The following is a 6216-nucleotide window of genomic DNA, read 5'->3' on the forward strand; positions in this document are numbered from 1 at the left end:
TTCATGCTTTCTCGATCATAAGCACGTACACGTCCCATCCAATTACTACATTCCTACACTGGGAATTGGCACCACCACCCATTCATTCCACATAAGTGCTCCATGTCTTGGTAATCTCTTTCGTAGAACATCCCTGAAATAAAATAAAGTCGGATTATGGTTGCCCCAAAAAGAGAAAAGATGGCATGCCAAAGAAGCATGACCCAAAAAAAAGGGGGTAGCCATGTCTAAAAAAAAAGAGACATAGGGATGATTCGAGAGGGAAAAGCCATTACCTCAAGGAGTAAGTCATATCCATCCATCCATCCATCCACTCATACACTTGCACCTTTTGATCGAGATTGCATGATTTGTTTCTCCATGGATCCTCTCTTTGACTTTACAATAAATAGAATACAAGTGTGCCATGTTCTTATCCTACCTTGAGCTCTATAAAGGCTTGTAGTAGTAGGGAAGATGAAAGGCAGATACTGCCCTGGTAAGGAAATACAAGATGACTGCCTCGAGAGAGTTATCCTGGGAGCTTTGCCATGTTTTCAAAATTCTTTCAAAAAAGTATCTCCAGATGGATTGCGGATCTATGAACAAGTAAGTATCACTCTATGCACCGTTCTGACTTTCAATAGCCAAAGACAAGGAGATAGCTAAAAAGCCCCATGAAGGAGTAACGTAATTGAGCAAAGGTATGCTAACCGACTTATTTAAGCTTATAGATGAATCCCTTTGCTTTAGACTATGACAAAACAGGTAAGGTACGAGTCAAAGTGATTTTCTGATCAACAACCTGAGTTGTCCTCCTTTGGTCGGGACGAGCAAAGGACAGCTTGGGGGATCTTGTTGACGCTCACTAACGAGCAAAGGACAGAAAATCATGAGAGTTTGCATTTCTTACACGCATCCTTATCCAATAAAGTCCCTAAACCACACTTTACCTTTTAGAATATGCAAGTTGTGTTTTCAAGCTAATATGCAGGTTACAAGCTCACTTTGGCCCGACATAAAATCACAGAAATTATCAGAGCACCGATTCAGGCTCAGATGGACCAAAAGTGATGCAAGAACCTAATTCAAACAAGTCAAGAGAGGCCAACCCCAGTGTGGATCAGACAAAGAGGCCCAAGACAGCCCACCAGAAGAAGTTGGGGCGGTTGGTGGCCCGGGCAGGCTGACCGACCTACCTTTTCGGCCGACCTGGCCCGTGGGCCCCATCGCCTCAACCAGGGCACGTGGCACTTCCCCCCCTATGTCGGTTGTGCTGGCTTCACCCCGTGGCTCCCTGCTATAAATACAGGGGGGTGGAGCCACACACACACACACAGACACACACACACACACACACCACTCACCTCTCCTCTCTTGCATTCCTTGCATAGTCTTTAGGCTTAGTGGAGTTTAGGAGAAGTCTAGGAGTCATCGAGTCGCCGGTGTTGCTCGAGAGTCTGGTATGGGTTCATCTCTAGCTCTATCTTGTAATATTCGGTTGTTTGTAATAGAATTAGACTATAGTTACCGATATCTGCTTGAAGTATATTCTGAGTTATCGAGTATATGCTTCTTGCCATGGTTGCATTATCATTCTATGCTTGCATTGCATGATCGCCCTATGCTGGAGATGGTTAGTCTTTTGTTCTTAGAACTCTATCAATTGCTCCAGTATGTGTATGATTGCTCTAGTGTGATGTCTGTCCATCCGGAGGGTGGGGGCTCCGCGCCGGACACTAGACTTTCCCTTACTAGTGTAGACATGGTGTCTAGATTAGCTAAATGTTGCTGGATGTCAACTATACCCACAGTTTGTAGAGGTAGCTGGCAGGTGGTGACAGCCCTGTCCGAGCCTTTTAGTAATCCTCCACGTTCGGTATGGGGGGTAGGAGGTACATAAAGTCACCGGGGTGTACGGGCTCCTTCCGTCGCTTCGATAGCGATCTCCCTATTGTGGAGTTTAATCTCTGACGAGCTTACCAATGAGAAAGTGTAGATATAGCTAGCCTAGTACAGCTGACTCGAGCTCTGACTTTTACCTTGCTCCCAGCCTAAAGCGTCTTTTATCTTTTATTTATCCAAGAGGGCAGTTTGTGTGTGTGTCACACTACCTCCTACGATGTTATTATCTTACCCCTGTTTATGCATGAGAATATCCAATCTAGATAGAGCTCATGAACTAATCTATATATTCTCCCACTCATCGCCTTCCCTGCGGAAATATAAATGACATCCCGGTATACTCCCGGGTAAAATGCTATAGCGGTATTCCGTGCGCTTGCGGATTTATTCGTGGTTCATAAAATACTGCCACTCCAAATTGGCGTCTGCGGGCGTCATCGCTGGTGACATTGGTAGGCGCCAACAGTAGATAATCTTTTTCTTGTTCTCCCCTAGTGGTACGTATCCTGCAACCATAAAGTTCACAATATTTGCGTACCATGCGGTAGAGTCCGTCACCTTTAGAAGCATGTCATCACGTAGAAAATCGTTTATCGGAGGTTCCTGCAAGTTAGTAACTGTTGACGGTCGTTAAGTGTGAACTATGACCGTCAACTATACTCATAAAAGAAGGAAAACCATACCTCTTACCCGCATATTTGTATCACTAACTTAGCTCCACAGTTGTTTTCGAAGATTTATGTTTTCAGGAGCACAAGTCTGGAATAAGAAGAAAACATGAAGAATACGCAGACAAAGTCGCAGAAGATCATGTCCTGCGTAACACATGCAAAAGAGACCCACCTGATAGACCAAACCGACCAACAAAGCCCCGGCACCGACGTATCAACATCAGGGCCCACCAGGCAGTGTACCAGAGAAGGACTGTGGGCAGAGGAGGCAAGGTGGGGCTGGCCAAACCAGGGGTTCGGCCGAACCCCCTTGAAGCCCATCCAGGTGCATTTTGGCGAGAAGGTGGTTCTGGTCCTCCTGAAGGCGGTTGATGATGTTTCCATATTTGTCATGGCGGGAACCGACCTCAAGGAGCTATAAAAGGAGCCTCTCATACCACTCACCACACACACCACTTGAAGGCCTCTCTCTCACACTCTCTCTTGTGACTTGTACTCCTTTGGGTAGTGGAGCTAGGCTAGTACTTCATCTCTTTAGCAAATCTAGTCGTCATCGGGGTTGGCGAGCAATCCTCGTCCTCTGGTATGGCTTTGTATTTCGACTTTCGTTATGCTATTCATACTGAGTTCGTTCTTGGTTATCTTGCTATGTTCGTAGCTTGTTTAGCCTTGATCTGTGCTTTATCAAGTTATACTAGTTGCTTGCTTAGACCCGATGATCTGGGTAAGGATATCGGTTCGTTGTGCTTTCGGGCTTCCCTTAGCATCTTACTTGTCCATCCGAAGGGTGGGGGACCAAGGGGTGCTAGGGTAGTGACCTCATATGCGGGCATGGTGCCCGGGTATGCAGGATCCTTCAGATATGATGGTGCTCCATGGTGTGACTAGGGTAGACCGCAGGTGGTGCTAGCCCTGTCGGTCCGCCGGGAAGCTGCTTCTCGGTTAGCGTACTCCCCGACGTTCGGGTATCGTGTAGGAGTTCATGCAAAGATTAAACGGGTCTGGATGTTCTCCAGTGCTGGTCATTCTCCCTGATGTCCCTAATTTCCCAGCACCTGCAGCTCTATGCATACGGCTGACGTAACTTATCTGCTGACATGAATAGTATACTACGATCTGTACCTATGCTCCCACTAACCTTAGGTGTGCTTGTTTATTCTTTATTCATGAGAGTTGGTTGTTCTGTGTATATCACATTACCCCTGATTATCCTTTATTTATCACTTACCCCTGTGTAGTCAGTAGTCTGCACCTTACTTCATAATGTCATAGTTATGGAACTTGTAAATATCTTTACACAACCTTGCCATCCCTTGGGAAAATATAAATAACGATACCCTGAATACTTCCGGGTGAAATGCTACAATGGTATATCCGTGTGCTTGCGGATCTTTCTGTAAACGTTAAGACATACCAACATGACATTTCCATGGCGGCGTTGCTAGGACTAACCCCTCCTAGTGGCGACGCTAAGAAACATCAACAAGCATTTTTGCCGCCGTTGCCGGGGATGGCACTATGTGTAAAGATTTTACTAAGCACATAAACATGGCAATCTGAGTAAGAGGTAGCTACTGCTTATACAGGCTAATGTGTTTATCTTTTTGTTTTCTCCTGATTGGATGAAAACAGGGTAATGTATGTCTGGTTTCTCATTGCCGATAAACTTTGTTGAAAATCCCGAGAAGCTTGTGAGAAGGGTCCGACCTCGCGTCATCCCTCCTCCACTCTCGCTGACAAGCGATCCAACTTCCCAAGCACCATCAACGATCACCGAACCCATGGCCGAGAAGACTCTCCGCGACTTCTCCATCCCTTTAGCTACCAATGTGGCAACTGGACCTAATGTTCATGTTGGGGATGTGAACTTTGAGCTGAAGTCCAGCCTCATTAACATGGTGCAGGCTAGCCCATTCTGTGGCAAGCCGAATGAGGACGCCAACGCCCATCTCCAGAACTTTCTGGAGTTATGCAAGACCGTAACCATACGAGGCGTTACGGCTGATGCCATTAGGCTTCGTCTGTTTCCATTCTCCCTCCTGGGGAAGGCGAAACATTGGTTTTATCAGAATAAGGAAGCCATCAGCACATGGGACAAATGTTCCACGGCGTTCCTCGCCAAATTCTTCCCGTTGGGCAAAACAAATGCCCTACGTGAAAGAATTTCAAGTTTCCTGCAGAAAGGGGTGGAATCCATCCCAGAAGCTTGGGAGAGACTCCAAGAATACATAATCGCCTGTCCTCATCATGGGATGGACGAGTGGCTCGTGCTCCAAAACTTCTACAACGGGCTAACGACAACATCCAGAGCCCATCTTGATGCTGCAGCTGGAGGAGCCTATCTGGACCTTACAATTGCCAAGGCTACGGCCTTAATTGAAAAGATGGTCTCCAACCAGGGTGGAACAAGGAGCGTTTCTAGCCTAGAACGAAGGGCAGAATGCATACCGTCAAGGAGACGGACATGCTCACCAACAAGCTGGACCTCCTACTAAAGAAATTCGATGAAGGGAACCGGCCACAGATGTCTGTTCCCATCCATGCCATGAACTCGTACTTAACATGCGAGGTTTGTGGCGACTGTGGACACTCGGGGAATGACTGCCCCGAGACCTGAGAAGACGCAGCCTACATCAACAACAACAACACCGGGTTCCGTCCACAAGGAGACCAGGGGTGGGGTCAAGCACGCCCACCATTCCAAGGAGGAGGTAAGAATTTCAACTCAAGTTTCAATTTGAATTTTAATTCGAACCAACCCTCCTTGAAAGATCTAGTCTTTGGCCAAGCTAAAATAAACGAATCTTTAAATAAAAAGCTTGCTGCCAATGATAAAATTTTGGAAAGTATAAATGCAAAAGTTGAAACTCTTTCGTCTACAATTAAAAATCAATTAAGTTTCAACAAAATGATAGAAACACAATTGGCTCAAATCGCTGCTGCTGTTCCTGTTTCTGAGTCCGGAAAGATTCCGGGGCAACCCGAATCTCCCGTTGAAACTGCAAATATAGTGTCTACCGGGTGGGGCAACCTTCCCCGGCAGACTTCTCGAACTAACCATATAGGAAGGTACAATCCCCCAAAGAATGACACTTGGGATGGCCTGGTAGCAGCAATTCAAGAAGATCCAGGGGTCCCCATGATCAGCTGCTCAATCTTCGATCAATACTATAAGCATGCTCTCTGCGACCTGGGGGCCAGTGTCAACATTATGCCCATGGTAATATATGAGAAACTCTTATACTCTACTCTCTCCCCAACATATATGTGTGTGCAGCTCGCAGACTCTACAATCCGGTATCCCGAGGGGATAGTCAAGAATGTCCTGGTCCGCGTGCGAGACTCCTTCGTCCTTGCAGACTTTGTGGTCATGGATATAGAAGGCGACCTCGGAATTGAGCTCATCCTTGGGTGACCATTCCTGAGGGCCGCCAGAGCAAGGATCGACATAGGAAGAGGAGAAATCCACTTCCACGTTGGAAAGGAGAACATGTTCTTCAGATTCAAACAAAGGGAAGAGCAGCGCATCCTGAACCGACAGGATGACGAAGGGCAGGCACTTTGGGGTGAACCAGAATCCCCACCATCAAGACCTACGACCACACGATCCAAGAGAAGACGTGGAATGAAGGTGTGGCATAAGATCGCAAGCTCGTCCTCG

At 46.8% G+C, this 6216-nt stretch overlaps 1 non-coding gene across 1 annotated transcript; it reads right to left on the reverse strand.

Moving 5' to 3' along the window:
- Nucleotides 1-4702: 4702 nt before the first annotated feature.
- On the reverse strand, nt 4703-4809 carry LOC120668254. The gene has a single exon (XR_005672351.1). It is a non-coding gene; the product is annotated as a small nucleolar RNA R71 (small nucleolar RNA).
- Nucleotides 4810-6216: the final 1407 nt, after the last annotated feature.

This window comes from Panicum virgatum, chromosome 3N (genome assembly GCF_016808335.1).
Source record: "Panicum virgatum strain AP13 chromosome 3N, P.virgatum_v5, whole genome shotgun sequence".
NCBI lineage: Eukaryota > Viridiplantae > Streptophyta > Magnoliopsida > Poales > Poaceae > Panicum > Panicum virgatum.